Genomic DNA, 17,478 nt, shown 5'->3' on the forward strand with positions numbered 1-17,478 from the left:
GAAAGGGAATAAAAGATTCACCCTTATGAGCCAGAAGGCTTTTTTAATGTTGCTCATGAAAGATCAGAGAAGGGAAGATGTTTATGAGACATCCGACCAAAATATCATTTTATTTTTATATTAATGATTGATTGCATTTTTTATTTGCAAACATGCTGGGGCTCCCAGGCTTTAAAACATGCATTTACATACTTTAAAAGATGTTTAATGAAGCTCTGAATATTTTCACAGTTTGCAAACGTTGGCAGAGTTTTGAATCGAAAGCAGCAGCATATTGTGGGTCCTAAGAGGCACAGAAAGAACATTTGCCTTGCTCGCAGCTCAGGGTTTGAATATTATTCTTGACAAGGAAGGCGAAAGGAGAAATAGATTGGAGCCTAGAGCAGGGGTCTGCAACCTTAAGCACTCAGAGAGCCCTTTGGACCTGTTTCCCACAGAAAAGAAAACACCGGGAACCACAAAACCTGGGTGGGCATGGCCAACTCGATTCACTCACTTCCCCCAGTCACATGACCCCCTTGCCCCCAGCCACCCCTACCCAGCCGGTCATTAGGCAGAGAACCAGTTATTAAAAAACACCAGGAACTACAAAACCCTTTTGACATATACTATATCTCTCTCCCCTCCCTCCTTCCCTCCCTCCCCCTCCCTCTCTCTCCCCCCCTCTCTGTACCTCTCTGTCTCTGCCCTGACCACTTCTCCATCCCCCGTCCCCCTTACCTTCTCAGGCCAAGCGAGGAGTGACTGAGGGGAGGGCGAGGGGCATGGCCTGCCAGTGGTGGGATCACCCAACAGGGAGCCACAGCAGAGGGCCCAAAGAGCCACATGTGACTCCAGAGCCGCAGGTTGCTGACACATGGCCTAGAGAAAGAGAGGGGAAGAAATTTTTTGACTAAACTGACAAATTTATTCATCCCTACAAGTCAAGGGTAAAATGCTACCAGTTCCGACCGGTTCAGGTGAACCGGTAGTAATAAATGCTATTGGTTCGGCCAAACTGGTATTTCTGACGATCAGCTGGGCAATGATCAGCTGTGATACGTGATTTATATTAGCTAGAATCGTCAGATTTCCTGCTTTCTAGATAATCTAAATCACATGGCACAGCGGATCCCCCCACTTGCTGTTCTACTTACCTTTGCAGACTCGGAAGGCTTCAAAATCTTCCTTTTTAGCACTGCGCGGGCGCGCCCCAGGTGCACATGCACACACAAAGTGCACACTCGGTAGCAGACTTCAAAGGATTTCACCACTGCTACAGGTAGCCCTCAACTTACAACAATTCATTTAGTGATGGTTCAAAGTTACAACGGTGCTGACAAAAATGACTTATGATTTTTTATTTTATTTTTATTTTTTACATTTATGACCAATTGCCGCATCCCCATCATCACAAGATCAAAATTCAACTGATTGGTATTTATGACGGTTCCCCGGGGTCATTTGATCACCTTTTTGTGACTTTCTGACAAGCAAAGTCACTGGGGAAGCCAGATTCACTTAACAACTGGGTTACTGAGTTAACCACTGCAAGGGTTCACTTAACAACCGTGGTAAGAAAAGTCTTAAAACAGGGCAAAACTCACTTAACAAATGTTTCACTTAGCAACAGAAATTTTAGGCTCAATTGCGGTTGTGAGTTGAGGATTACCTATTCTTACAAACTGGATTAATCTAAAGAAACGGGTTGTTGTTTTCCCCAGGTCAGATTAAAATGCGGAGTCCTTAATACTCTTTGAGTTTGGTTGTTTTCTTGCAGACATTTCATTTCTCAACTAGGTAACGTCATCCGTGCTCAGACCCCACCGTTCAATCCTGAGCTACAAATAATCTCTTCTATTAGTACATAAACTCTCTTTTACAACCCTTAATTATGGGTGTCAAATGCTTCAAAAGCTTGCAAATGGGGTAAATTTGCATGTAGGCAAAAAACAATTATTTTTTCTGTATGAATCAGAGGTGGGTTTCAGCAGGTTCTGACCAGTTCTGGAGAACCGGTAGCGGAAATTTTGAGTAATTTGGAGAACTAGTAGTAAAAATTCTGACTGGCCCCGCCCCCATCTATTCTCTGCCTCCCAAGTCCCAGCTGATCGGGAGGAAATGGGGATTTTGCAATAACCTTCTCCTGGAGTGGTTAGGGAATGGAGATTTTACAGTATCCTTCCCCTGGAGTGGGGTAGGAATGGAGATTTTACAGTACCCTTCCCTGCCACGCCAACCAAGCCACACCCACCAAACCATGCCATGCCCACCAAGCTACATCCACAGAACCAGTAGTAAAAAAATCTGAAACCTACCACTGGTATGAATGCATATGAAAACATGTCCTGCCTACCAATGTCAGATGCAAGCTAGTACTGAGGATATTACCTTTGGTAATGAAATGTCTTCAAATAAATAACCAAGGCCAGAGAACATCAAGAGCCCCACAGTTCAACAAATATTCTCTTTTATTGGTATCATATTAAAATCCAGTACAGTGAGAACAAAGTCATTTCAGCCCTTCCTTTTATTTCAAGTCACTGGCATGCTCTGATGAAGATATAAACCAACATTGTCAAGATCCTTTTGTTGAAAGGAAAATATACCTGGTTCAGTTCAGTGGTGGTTTCAAAATTTTTTACTACCGGTTCTGTGGGTGTGGCTTGGTGGACGTGGCATGGCATCAGAGGTGGGTTTCAGCAGGTTCTGAACAGTTCTGGAGAACCAGTAGCGGAAATTTTGAGTAGTTTGGAGAACTGGTAGTAAAAATTCTGACTGGCCCCACCCTCTGCCTCCCAAGTCCCAGCTGATCGGGAGGAAATGAGGATTTTGCAGTAACCTTCCCCTGGAGTGGGGTGGGAATGGAGATTTTACAGTATCCTTCTGGAGTGGGGTGGGAAAGGAGATTTTACAGTATCCTCCTGCCATGCCCACCAAGCCACGCCCACCAAGCCATGCCATGCCCACCAAGCCACACCCACAGAACCAGTAGTAAAAATTTTTGAAATCTACCACTGCATGGCATGGCTTGGTGGGTGTGGCTTGGTGGGCGTGGCGTGGCTTGGTGGGCGTGGCAGGGGAATGATACTGTAAAATCTCCATTCCCTCCCCAATCCAGGGGAAGGTTACTGCAAAATCCCCATTTCCTCCCGATCAGCTGGGACTCGGGAGCCAGAGAATAGATGGGGGCAGAGCCAGTCAGAATTTTTACTACTGGTTCTCCGAACTACTCAAAATTTCCGCTACCGGTTCTCCAGAACTGATCAAAACCTGCTGAAATCCACCTCTGGTTCAGTTCAAAGCTGGGAGAAAGACACTTGCAGGAGAGGAAGGGTTCTGGTTTTTGTTGTTTTTTGTTTTTTGAAGTTTGAGATTTGTGCAATATGGCTTTGGATTTCTAAAGACGGTGTTGGGTAATCCCATTGTGGCTGATGGTTTATGTCCTGTGTTGGATTTTTGATGAGGGGCTGCTTGTCATAATCCCATTACTCGGCCTTTGCTGTAAGGGGTTTTGAAATATCCTGTCTTGAATGGACATCTGTATTTGTTTTGCTTATGAATTGAGTCATTTAGATAGTTGGCTTCCTCTTTCAATGAGCTCCTTATTCTCCTTAAGTGCCGACATCGGCCATGGGCTATTCAGAAAGACTGGGGGCTGCTTTCTGCCTCTAAGAACAGGGGTTTCTCCTTTTCTCCTTTGGGGAAATATATTCTGCCTCTTTTAATATTCCCCCAAATATTTCATTCTTCTTGGGGCGAGGGGGGGCCTTTTTTTTTAATTTGATTTATATGCCGCCCTTCTCCGGAGACTCAGGGCGGCTTACAATGCGTTAAGCAATAGCCTTCATACTTTTGTATATTTATACAAAGTCAGCTTATTGCCCCCACAAACTGGGTCCTCAATTTACCTACCTTAGAAAGGATGGAAGGCTGAGTCAATCTTGATCCTGGGGAGATTCAAACCAGCAGTAATTGCAGGCAGCTGAATGATAATAACAGGCTATTAGTCTGCTGCACCACCAGGCTTCCCATACTTTCAATCTTATATACAATCCCTATTCAGCTTCATAGAAGGTGAATGTAAACATGGATCTATCAGATGTTCAAGAAATTTGAAAGCTATGAATTACTTCGATGACCTTCAATTCTGGGGATAGAAGCTCACAATTTTCATCTGTCTCTAGTAACAATTAGTGGGTCTTCCAAAGATAGCCCTGCTGGAAGAAATATCCATCTGGTTCAGTTCCAAGCAGGGAGAAAGGCACTGGAGACAAAATGGAGGCTGGAGGCTGATTAGAAAGAGGCTCCATTTATTGATGAACAGAACCACATGAGTGGTTCTGGTGCAGCTGACCACATGGAGTTGAGAGTGAAGGGTTTTTATACCTTCTCTTGGGCTTTGCATTTGAGCTTCCTGTTCCTGTGCAATAACATGTATTCTGTTGACTGTTGTCAGACTCCCATGATGTCATGTAGGGGTTATGTAGGGGTCATATAGCTAGCTCTATAGGTTGTCTGAGCTAAGTTTGGTTGAAGTTTGGAGTGTGATGCAATGTCCTTAGGAGATTGTGCACAGGGGTGGGCTTCTGGGGGTTTGGAAGGGTTCGGGCGATCCTCTAGCCAAGGATTGCTGGGGTTCAGCGAACCCCCAAATACCAGCCCTGGAGGGTCTGGGAGGGAGGTTCTGGAAGTCTGGAAACGGGCCTGTTTTCGGCCTCCGAAGAGCCTCCGGACCCCGGGTGAAGCAGCTTTTGCCCTCCCAGAGGCTCAAGGAAAGCCTCCGGAGCCTGGGGAGGGCGAAAAATGGGCCTTCTGGAAGTCCAGAAACGGGCCTGTTTCCAGCCTCCGGAGAGCCTCCAGACCCCGGGGAAGCAGGTTTTGCCCTCCTGGAGGCTCAAGGAAAGCCTCCGGAGCCTGGGGAGGGTGAAAAACATTCCCTCCCATCATGGTACAGGTGGCCGACTGGGCCACACCCACCATGGTCACGCCCACCCAGCAACAGGGCAGCAAGCCCGTTGCTAAAGGATCTGAAGCCCACCCCTGATTGTACAATGTAGTGAGCTTTGCTGCTAGATGGTCGTGGGTTAATCCTATTATGTCCTGAAGAGTCATGTCTTAATCCCATCATCCTGGAGCTGAAAGTCTTTTGTCTTGTAGATAGTCTGGCACAATCTGTCTCAATGGGCACAAAGTACCGTATTTTTTGGAGTATAAAACACACCTTTCCCCCCCAAAAAAGAGGATGAAAATCTGGGTGCGTCTTATACTCCAAATGTAGCCCTGCCCAGCTTCTCAAACAGACGTTTCAGAGGCTGAAAAAAACATCAGAAAAGAAGCTTTAGAAAAGAAGCCCCCAAACAGCTTCAGAGGCTTTTTTTTCTGAAGCTCTGTTTTGGAGGCTTTCAAAGTTTTTTCTGAAATGGAGTTTCAGAAGTTTCAGAGGCAGGAAAAAAAAAAAAAAGCAAGGCACAGAGCTCACAACCAAGGAAACTGTTGCAAAAATTCACCTCTGGAAACAGCTGATTGGGGGTATTCTGGGAGGCCAATCCACCTGCCAATCGGCTTTTTTCTTATTTTCCTCCCCAAAAACTAAGGTGCGTCTTATATTCTGAAAAATATGGTATCTGCTGGGGCCAGGGAGCTGGGGCTCTGAGTTTCTGTCTCCCTTAAGTTTTTTATTTCTCTTTTAGGGGAAATATTTTATCCTGCCTTTTTAAAATATTTCTCAAAATATTTAATCCTTCTATGAGGCGGGGACAGGTGGCTTCCCACAGCCTTTTTCACTTTTTAATTCGGTCCACCTTCCCCTTCTTTTATCCCGTTGCCAAGTAGTCTCACCTTTTCTAAGCTTCTGCTTGATGATCAGTGTTGCAGAAAAGAAGGCAACCTTTATTTACGCCAAGACAGATTATTGTTCTCCTTACAATCCATCTCAGGATCTATAATTCAAAGATGTCTCCTTTCCTTCTGTTGTAATTAAGGAATGTAAAAAAAAAAAAATAGCTGCTGGAAAAAAATGCCAATAACATGAAAAGTTATTGTCTTGGAGTAATTAATCAAGGCTCATGGCCAATTATGTAGTTTTTGCTTTCTGCAGGTTGCATTGTTCTAAGTTTGTGTGTATGTCTGACAGAATCTGGGAATCCATTCATTATTCCACTCATTATCGCATATTGGGTATAAAGTATCCTCTTGTAACTTTGGCTGTCAGCCTTCTCTGCGTCCATTAGTAGATTTGGGCCTGCATCTGATAAAAAAAAAAGAGAGAGATTATGGGGAAGAAAATGACAGGGAGTCATTCATCAAAAGAAAGAATGCTTGTTCCACTACCACTTTTTTTTCCTAAGAAAAGAAAATGAAGGGAGCTTCCATTGAATCAAAACTAGGGCAAGTTACTTAGCTTGGATATGCTTCCTATTGTACAGTGTTAAATATATGGTATGCCCCTCAGACTCAGTGAGAGAATAAAGAGGTGTGTGGGTGTATGTGTGTATATGTATGAAGGGATGCGACAGCTCAGTGGCTAAGATGCTGAGCTTGTCAATCGAAAGGTCATCAGTTCAGCGGTTCGAATCCCTAGTGCTGCGTAACGGGGTGAACTCCCGTTACTTGTCCCAGCTTCTGCCAACCTAGCAGTTCGAAAGCACGTAAAAAATGCAAGTAGAAAAATAGGGACCACCTTTGGTGGGAAGGTAACAGCATTCTCTGCACTCTTTCTAGAGTCTCAACATCTTTTTTACATTGTGGCGACCAGAACTGGATGCCATGTTCCAAGTGTGGCCTTACCAAGGCATTATAAAGTGGTATTAACACTTCACGTAATCTTGATTCTATCCCTCTGTTTATGCAGCCTAGAACTGTGTTGGCTTTTCTGGCAGCTGCTGCACACTGCTGGCTCACATTTAAGTGATTGTCCACTAGGACTCCAAGATCCCTCTCACAGTTACTACTGTCGAGCAAGGTGTCACATATACTGTTTCTGTGCATTTTGTTTTTCTTGCCTCAATGTAGAACCTTCCTTTTTTCATCATTGAATTTCATTTTGCTAGATAGCACCCAATGTTCAAGTCTGTCAAGGTCCTTCTGTATCTTAAGCCTATCTTCTGGAGTGTTGGCTATTCCTGCCAGCTTGGTGTCATCTGCAAATTTGATGAGTTCCCCATCTATCCCCTCATCCAAATCCTAGTCCTTCTTTTCATTAAACTAGACATACTTCTTTTCATTAAACTAGACATATCCAATTCCAGCAACCATTCTTTATATGTTTTAGCCTCCAGTCCCCTAACCATCTTTGTTGCTCTTCTCTGCACTCTTTCTAGGGTCTCAACATCATTTTTTTACATCGTGGCAACCAAAACTGGATGCAGTATTCCAAGTGTGGCCTTACCAAGGCATTATAAAGTGGCATTAACACTTCTATCCCACTATTAATGTAGTCTAGAACTGTGTTGGTTTTTTTGACAGCTGCAGCACACCACTGGCTCATATTTAAATGATTGTCCACTTATTATACTTTATTGTAAGCTTACATTAACAGAAACCTTCAAGTCTGAAAATACAATTCTCCTATCTCCTTTACCCCTAAGAAATTAAGGAAGGTCCCTTCTGAGCTTTTTGACCCACCCACTAACCAGCTGCAGGCTGTCTCTTATCTGACAGTTCCCTAAGCAGTGTCTTTGGGCTCAGTCCCTCAAGGTTGTTTTCGCATACCATTACATCAGCAGAGGAAACAACAGCAAATTAGAAATGCAAGTCTATCGGAAAGCAACCCACACAAACCAAATGTTCCATTACCAAAGTAACAGCCCAACCTCCCACAAGAGGAGCTGCATTAAAAATATTGTTTAGACAAGTACAAATGCATTGCAGCAACCCAGAATACCAGAAAAAAGAAAAGAAAGAAAAGAGGCTGCCTTTATAATTTAGCATAATAAGAATAACAGAATGACAGAGTTGGAAGGGACCTTGTAGGTCATCTAGTCCAACCCCCCTCCCCCGCCCAAGCAGGAGACTTCTTCCGACAAAATGGATATCCGTACAGCTTTATCAAAAGCTGCCTGACCACTCAATCCACTACAGCACCACCAACACAAGCTATGAAAAGAATTACTCTGCCGTACTTCGCAACATCTCAGAAATAGCCCACACTGACTATTACAATCACATGGCATCACTGTGGCACAGAAACCAAGCCCTCCAGAACATCCTAAGTAGAGATACAGTAGCTCCAGAAGAAAAAGCAGGACTCACCCACAACACAACAGGGTAAGGATTGGACAACTACTTAAACATGAGCCAGTGGTTTGCTGCAGCTGCCAAAAAAGTCAATTCAGTCGTGGGGTGCATCAAAAGAGGAACAGTATCAAGATCAGATATGAGTAACGTTCTATACTGCTTTGGTAAGACCACATTTGGAATGCTGCATCCAATTTCAAAAAGAAAACATAATAGGATAGGATAGGATTGGACAGGAGAGGATTGGATAGGATAGGAGAGGAGAGGAGAGGAGAGGAGGGGAGGGGAGGGGAGGGGAGGGAAGAGAAGGGAAGGGAAGGGAAGGGAAGGGAGGAGAGGAGAGGAGAGGAGGGGAGGGGAGGGAAGAGAAGGGAAGGGAAGGGAAGGGAGGAGAGGAGAGGAGAGGAGGGGAGGGGAGGGGAGGGAAGAGAAGGGAAGGGAGGAGAGGAGAGGAGAGGAGAGAATGGAATGGAATGGAATGGAATGGAATGGAATGGAATGGAATGGAATAGAATAGAATAGAATAGAATAGAATAGAATAGAATAGAATAGAATAGAATAGAATATTGGAATGCTGCATCCAATTTCAAAAAGAAAACATAATAGGATAGGATAGGATTGGATAGGATAGGACTGGATAGGATAGGAGAGGAGAGGAGAGGAGAGGAGAGGAGGGGAGGGGAGGGGAGGGAAGAGAAGGGAAGGGAAGGGAAGGGAAGGGAGGAGAGGAGAGGAGAGGAGGGGAGGGAAGAGAAGGGAAGGGAAGGGAAGGGAAGGGAAGGGAGGAGAGGAGAGGAGAGGAGAGGAGAGGAGAGAATGGAATGGAATGGAATGGAATGGAATAGAATAGAATAGAATAGAATAGAATAGAATAGAATAGAATAGAATAGAATAGAATAGAATAGAATAGAATAGAATAGAATAGAATAGAATATTGGAATGCTGCATCCAATTTCAAAAAGAAAACATAATAGGATAGGATAGGATTGGATAGGATAGGACTGGATAGGAGAGGAGAGGAGGGGAGGGAAGGGAAGGGAGGAGAGGAGAGGAGAGGAGAGGAGAGGAGAGGAGAGGAGAGGAGAGAGGAGAATAGAATGGAATGGAATAGAATAGAATAGAATAGAATAGAATAGAATAGAATAGAATAGAATAGAATAGAATAGAATAGAATAACAGAGTTGGAAGAAATCTTGGAGGTCTTTTAATCCAACCCTCTGCTTAGGCAGGAAAAAAGTCAGGGGGATTTTAACTACCTTGACATCAACTAGGAGACAAACTCTGCACCAAATGGAAGATCAAGCAGGTCCCTGACAAATCTAGCAGACAACTTTGTTTCCCAAAAAGTAGAGAAGGGAACAAGGGGATCAGCCATATTGGATTTAATTCTCACTAACAGAGATGAAATGATAGAAGGTGTTGAAGCTACAGGAACCTTGGGGGTTACCACAAAACAAAACAAAAAGATACTGAGACTCTAGAAAGAATGCAAAGAAGAACAGTAAAGAGCATTAGAGGGCTGAAGGGTAAAATATATGATGAACGATTGCAGGAACTGGGTATGACTAGATTTGACATGATAGCAGTCTTCCAATATCTGAGGGGCAATCGTAAAGAAGAGAAGTCAGCTTATTCACCAAAGTACCTGAGGGTAAGTCAAGAAATAACAGATGGAATCTTGTCAAGGTGAGATCCAACCTAGAACTAAGGAGAAATTTCCTGACAATGAGAATAATTAATCAGTGGAATCACTTGCCTCAGAAGTTGTGGGTGCTCCATCATTGGAGGTTTTTAAGAAGAGACTGGATAGACATTTGTTCGGGATGGTATAGGGTCTCTGGATTGAGCATAGGGACTCCTGCTTGACTAGAAGACCTCCAAGCTCCCTTCCAACTCTGTTATTCTGTATTCTGATTATTAAACCACATCCAACTGCACTGGCAGGACAAGCTCCTGTGTATAAGCAGGGAGCAAGCCCCACACTCTCTCGCACTGATGGTGTTACCCAGTTGGGTAATGAAATGTCTGCAAGCAAACAATGAAGCTCAGAGAACGCCAAGGGCTCCACATTTGCAAGAATCTGTCAGTCTGCTGTAATTTTATGGTCAAAGTGGCAGTAGTGACCTACGTGACATTGGATTCTTAATCTGATCTATCTTGAAGGGCCAACAGTTTAAGTCTTCCTAAATTTTACCAGATTATGAGAAAAAATAAATTTCCTCCCTTCCCCCGTTGAGTACTTTCAACAATAGAAATACTCCGAGTGAAACTGAGAATAAATTTACTAATACCAATCTGTCAGTGATGATATTAAGATTCTTAACTGCTCCGGGGAGGCTGATGGATTTCAGCATGCTTCTCCCATATGTTTTAACACTCCTGCAATTCTTTCCCATCTGTTTGTGGGAAGCGGGAAAGAATGTAATGCTCTTTCCTTGGGTTATTAAGTCAACAGCTGTTGTCATTAATAGAGGACATTCTTTATGACAGCAAGTGAACCCTGGTGATAAATCTTGTCACTCTGGGCCATCTTTCTTTTTAATGGCTCCAATATTTGTATAGAAATGGAGGTCATGAATACAATATGACCATGGTGTCCTCATGGTGTCCCTATCAAACAAATTCTCTCGGAGGAAAGCACCGACTTGCTGAGCAAACTTTGGAAAGGATTGGATGTGGTACAGACAGTGTGGTATATTCAGCCGGATGTACCTGTTCTGACGAACTGGTAGCACCCACCCGGCTCTATGATGTCCTATTTAGACACATTTTCAAGGCCAGACGTAGGCGCAGAAGGCACGCTCGCGCTCAAAGCAAGCATGCGTGCGTGGGGCAAACTGGTGGTAAGAATATTGGAAACCCACCGCTGGGTACAGTAATACAAGAACCCTTCCCCATAAATTAGAAATCCACACTGTTCTTTTCATGTTTATTTTCTCTCTCTCTTTCTCTCTCTCTCTCCCTCCCTCCCTCCCTCTCTCTCGCTCTCTCTCTGAAAATTTAAGTATAGGGTGTCCTCGGTTTATGAACACAATTGAGCCCGAAATTTCTGTTGAGACACTGGTTAAGTGAACTTTGCTCCATTCTACAACCTTTCCTGCTGCTGTGGTTAAGTGAATCACTGTTGTTGTTGTTAAGTTAATAACAGGATTATCAAGTGAATCTGGTTTTCCCCGTTGACTTTGCTTGTCAGAAGGTCGCAAAAAGGGATCACATGACCCTGGGGACACTGCAACCGTCATAAATATGAATCAGTTGTCAAGCGACTGTATTTTGATCATGGGACTGTGGGGATTCTGCAACGGTCGTAAGAGTGAAAAACAGTCCTAAGTCAGTTTTTTGCAGTGCCATTGTAACTTCAAATGGTCACTAAATGAACTGTTGTAAGTCAAGGATTACCTGTACCCCTTGAACTGTACCGCTCCTAGGCATGACTGGTTATTTGGACCCTCATTTAATGTTTATCTGGACCCAATTCTCTTCTTATATCCTTCGGTACGTGGAGCTCTTTTGCCTAAGAGTTGATATATTCTGTTTCTGCTTTACTCTGTTATTGCTAGATGATTTGTCCAAACTGAGATAGTCGACTCACCAACCCAATCTGAGATTGACTGTGATTTCTGTCATCTGTCCCTTCATCAGCTTCTAGTTATCTCCATTCATCCCTTGTTGTGACCAACAGTATAGGTAGTCCTCAACTTATATCCATTCATTGATTGACCATTCAAAATTACAACAGCACTGAAAAAAAAAGTGATTTAGGACCATTTTTCCCACTTTTCACCATGATTGCAGTATCCCCATGGTTCAGAAATGGGCTTCACATAATTTAACAACCAGTTCACCCAGAATCGGAAATGTGAGCGTGCACACCTTGCGCACATGTGTACTGTGTCAAAAACACATTGATTGTATAGGATGGGATAGCTTCACTCTCTCGCACGCCTTGCACACATGTGCGCTGCATCAAAAACACAGCAATTGTATAGGATGGGATAGCTTTGCTTGCTTGCGTGTGCACCTTACACACATGCATGCTGCATCAAAAACACAGCGATTGTATAGGATGGGATAGCTTCGCTTGCGTGCCTTGCGCACATGCATACTGTGTCAAAAACTGGTGATTGTATAAGACGGGAAAGCGCTGGGGTGAGTGGGCGGGCCCAGCTGCTGGCCATAACTACCGGTTCTCCCAAATCGGTCTGAACCAGCTGAATCCCACCCTTGCCATGGTTGCATGATCAAACCTTGGATGCTGGACAACTGTCTCATATTTATGACAGTTGTGGTATCCTGCAGTCACGTGATCACTTTTTGTGATGGTCTGACAAGCAAAATCGATGGGGAAGCCGGATTCACTCAACAAAGCATGTTTCTAACTGAATAGCTGCAGGAAGAGGAACTGCCTTCTGCACTTGATCCGAGAACATGTAGGATAGGGAAAAGGTAGAAGCAGCAAAGAAAGATCAGCCCAGTTACTCGCAAAGAGGCAGCCTTGTCCTTCTTGACGGGCTGCACCAGAAGCTGGCTATTTAGCACAGCAGACAGATGGAGACAATGCTGGGAACAACACGTTCGTTTCCTTGCTGTGTGTTCTTGCCTTGAACTTCAGATTGTATCTCTTCTGTTGTTGCCTTTGCCCTTGGATTTCTTTTGTCTTGTGGACTTGCCTTTGTCTTGGGAACTTGCTTTTGCCTAGTGGATTGGACTTGCCTTTACCTTGAGTACTAGTGTTGGCTTCATTTCAGTAGCCTATGGAACTCATTGGGGTTGAGCTGGTGCCAGCACAGGGAATTACTGGTGAATACCAATTCAGGCTCAAAAACCTCAATAAAGACTCCTTACACCCATGGTGTGTCTGAGCAGTTGTTCTGCCCCAGCTCCGGATTTCCAAGGATATTGATACACACCAACGGTCCTTATCAAATTTATTAAGTAGCAAGAATAAACAAGACCGGCAAAGGTTGGCAACCAGCCCAGAAAACAAGATGTGATAAACCAAAATACTCTGATAATAAATACGAGTTGTTTCCAGCAAGAAAGCACTAGCTACGTGCGACTTAAATAGGCTAAAGGAGTGGCCAATTATCCTCAAGCCCTACTCTCGAGTAGACCTCCTCCCCCTGAGTAGCCACTCCTGCCTTTTGGCAGCCCTGCGTGCTTGAGCATTGAGGAGAGGCTCCTCCACTTCGCTCTCTCCACTTGAAGGAACCTCTGGAGGTTCTGAAGGCCCTGGCTGAGTCTCTTCCTCTGGCACCACATCCTTTTCAGCCTCCTCGCTGTCCGACGCGAGCGCTGGCTGTGCAGGCTGCTGGCGCGACACCACAGCAGCAGAGGTGGTATTCAGCCGATTGGGACCGGTAGTGGAAATAGCGGGTGGGCCCGCCCACCTGCCCTGGCTCTATGCCATCCTATTTAGGCACGTTATTGAGGCTGGGCGTATGCACGGAAGGCGCACACACCAGCAAAGCACATGCACAGAAGGCCGGGTGCATGCATGGATGGGGGCTCTCACACATTCACATTTGCAAACCGGTAGGGAAAGTAAGTGAATGCCACCCCTGGTGAGGAGGATAGCACAAATGCTGCAACGATTGTAAGTGTGAAAAATAGTGATGTCCCTTTTTTTAGTTTGGTTGTAACTTTAGCGGTAGGGCCCTAAAAGTAAAAGAGCTTTTTGAGGGGTCCCTGGTGCTCTCTGAGCTTGCTTGTTTTCTTGCAGGTGTTTCATTGCCTTAACTAAGTAACGTCACCAGTGCTAGTAAGGATGTTTGCAAGAAAAGCTCAGAAAGCACCAAGGACCCAAGAGCTTTTTCTATGATGGTATGCCACGTAGAGAATTCCTTTCCCAGACAGATTCAATGGAGCCCATGCTAGCATTATTTTAGTATCAGGCTGAGATTGTTCTATGCCTCACATTTTTTAAAGCTGGCTTTTAATTGCATTTTTATTCATGCCCTTGTAAGTTTTGAATGACTTACAGCAGCCTCCTTTATGTGGTTATTTTTATTTTGCGTTCCTATATGTTTGATTTGTTTTGTTTTTTTAGTGTGTCTCACTGCAAACTACCCAGAAAACTTTAGCTATTGGGAAGTTTAAACATTTTGATAGATAGATCAATAAATAACTGGCAATTAGTGGAATTGATGCCCAACAAATGTGCAAAGAAAGAAATTACTGGCGGTATTTATAATTCAAACTCCCTATTATTATGCATTCCCCAGAACTGTGGGTGACATTGATTGGATTTACTAAAGTAATCTTCCAAGGTACCTAAGAATTTGGGGAACTGAATTCTAAGCTATCTGCAAAACAGGCAATTAGGGAACTCATTGGTTTGCCCAGGGAGGGGAAGGGGATGACACAAGATGTCAATTTAAAATAACTTGTGTATGTGCTTTTTCCTCCTCTAATTTGTATTCATTAAACTCTGCTATTCTAAAAAGCAGGCAAATTCCATGTCCCCACACCCTTGATTTAATATGATAATATTAAACTCATCTAATTCCTACTCATGCTTTGAAAAGAAAACCTAGCAAAAATGCATTTAATACGTTTGGCACGTCAGCTCTGAAGAATTTGCTGAACCTGATAATGTCATTAGGGGTTTAAGCATGACATTCCCTCCTGCCAGAATTTGCCTTGCCTTTTTCAGGTTAGGTGGGCTAAGGATGGGTCCAGGCAACAATTAAAAATGGGGCTTCGATCCACTTAATAGAGACGTGCGGATGAAAATATGCCTAATGCAGATGGTAAAGGCAACATCCCACTTATGATAATTCTGCAAGCAGAATTAGTTGTTATAATTACTGTCAACAGCAAAAGAGGTTGATAATTGGCTCCCATCACGGAAGCTATAGCAGCGGGATAGTAAACGCAAAAATATTTAGGGGTTTGTGTATCATTGCATAAACCCAGCCAATCTGTCCAAAACTCTCATTAAACCGAGAGAACGCCTTTCTAGCTATGAACTGCCGACGATTCGAATTCAGTAGGAAAGGCTGTTTTTAATATATATATTTAGAATCATCGGGTTGGAAAGGACTTTGGAGGTCTTTTATTCCAACCTCCTGTCCAAGGCAGGAGTTGTTATAACATCTTGGAACAAATGTTTGTCTAATCTTTTCTTAAAAGACGCCAATGATGAAGGACCCACAATGCTGGGAGGCAGGCTGTTCCTTTGTTTAATTGTTCTCACTGTCAGGAAATTCCTCCTTAGTTCCAGGCTGGATCTCCCGCTGACCAACTTCCACCCATTGTTTCCTGCCCTGCCTTCAGGTGCTATGGAGAATAAGTCAACCCCTTCTTTTCCTGTGACAGCCCTTCAAGTATTGGAAGACTGCTATTATGTCTCCTCTGAGTCTTCTCTTCATTAGGCTAAATATATCTAGTTCCCTTAGCCGTCCATCGTATGATTTAGCCTCCAGATCCCTAATCATCTTTGTTGGTCTTCTCTGCACTCTTTCTAGGGCTGTGATGGCAAATCTATGGCATACGTGCCACAAGTGGCATGCAGAGCCCTCTCTGTGTCAGGTTTCGCTGCTATCTTAAATAAACTTCATTCTCAAATGCAAGGTCTCTGATGAATCTTTTTTTTATTTAAGAATAGGAGAACGACATCCCTGAACTATGGGTGCAGCCAAGACTGGCACCTCCTTCCAAACCCCTCCCTTTCCGTTCTTCAACCCCAATGTCTCATTGGCCATCGTGCAGATCCATCTCTTCGTCCCAAGCACTTTCTTTTCACAGGAATTTTCCCCCTCCCTCTGTCACCCAGGTAACGCTATCTACTGAAGAGCAGGGAACTAGGTAAAAGTTCATCTCAGCATTAAAGCAAAGCTTCTCCCTCTTTCATTCATTCATGTCAGTGCTGAAGGAGATCATAATTTGGAACGCTGACACTCTGCAGGTACGCAAGTCATCACCCCAGCTCAGCTCCACTGCACCTGCGCATGCATGTCTCCTGCTGGCCAGCTGGTTTTTGGATCTCTGCTGCACATGCGCGGGGGGTGGGGTGCATGCAGGAGATGCATGTGCGTGCATGGGGGTGGGGCGCATGTGGTGGGGTCACACCAGTGGTGGGTTGCTCCCGGTTCGCCTTGATTCGGGCAAACTGGTAGTGGCGGCGGCAGAAGGCTCCACCCACCCTCCCAGACGTCATCAAAAATGATCTGCGCATGCGCAGAAGCTTCTGCACATGCACGGAAGCTCCACGTGCTTGCAAAGTGAGCGTGCACGCCGGCGCGCTACCAATAAAGAACTGGTAGCACCGGGTTTTGAAACCCACTACTGGGTCACACATGCATGCGTGGGGGCGGGGGGAGTCATGCACGCATGCACGGTGGGCGAAGAGCATGCAGGGGGATCATGTGCACATGTGCAGGGGGTTGGGGCGTAGGGGAGTCATGCACGCATTGCGTTATGGGTGTGCATGTGCACTTTCGGCATGCAACGACAAAAAGGTTAGCCATCACTGTTCTAGGGCCTCAATATCTGTTTTGCACTTGTTCCTAGAAACTTGGCAATCTGGTTTGTAGGAAAGCCTCTTCCTGTGTGATATCCAAAGGGGTATCTGTGGAGTGTCAAGACAATGTCGGCTGGTGGCCCCCAGGGGGAAAGCCTTCTCTGTGGCGGCACCTGCCCTCTGGAACGACCTACCCCCAGAGATACACATGATACCAGACCTCCGGACTTTTCGTCGGGCCCTGAAAACTCATTTATTTCATCTAGCCGGACTGGCTTGACCCCATCCTTTCGGTTTTAATTTGAAATTGGTTTTAACTGGGTTGTTTTAAATTGAGGGCTGAAATTATTTAATGTCTTTTAAACTGCTTTTAAATTTTATATGTTATATTTTATCTCGGCTGTTCACTGCCCTGAGTCCTGTTGGAGAAGGGTGGTATAAAAATCAAATAAATAAATAAATAAATAAATAAATAAATAAATAAATAAATAAATAAATAAATAAATAAATAAGTCAAAATGACAGTAATCGAAGCCCCGCCCATTTAATATGTGCAACATCATCATATAGAGTAAAAATGGGTGGGACTTCAGTTGCATAGTTGCAAAGTCCATCTTGAATGTTGTTTTTTTTTTTTTTGGTAAATATCACTGTCTCTCACACTATGGGACATTCTTTTTTTAAGGAGGTGTGTTTGCCCCCCCCCTCCCCATTCTCCCAGAATTTAGGAAACTGGCAAAGACATCCTACACCAGAGCTACAGCTATTCACCGTTACTCCACAGTTGTTGTCACTTA

Source organism: Pantherophis guttatus, chromosome 1 (genome assembly GCF_059756535.1).
Source record: "Pantherophis guttatus breed Tessera chromosome 1, ASM5975653v1, whole genome shotgun sequence".
Lineage (NCBI taxonomy): Eukaryota > Metazoa > Chordata > Lepidosauria > Squamata > Colubridae > Pantherophis > Pantherophis guttatus.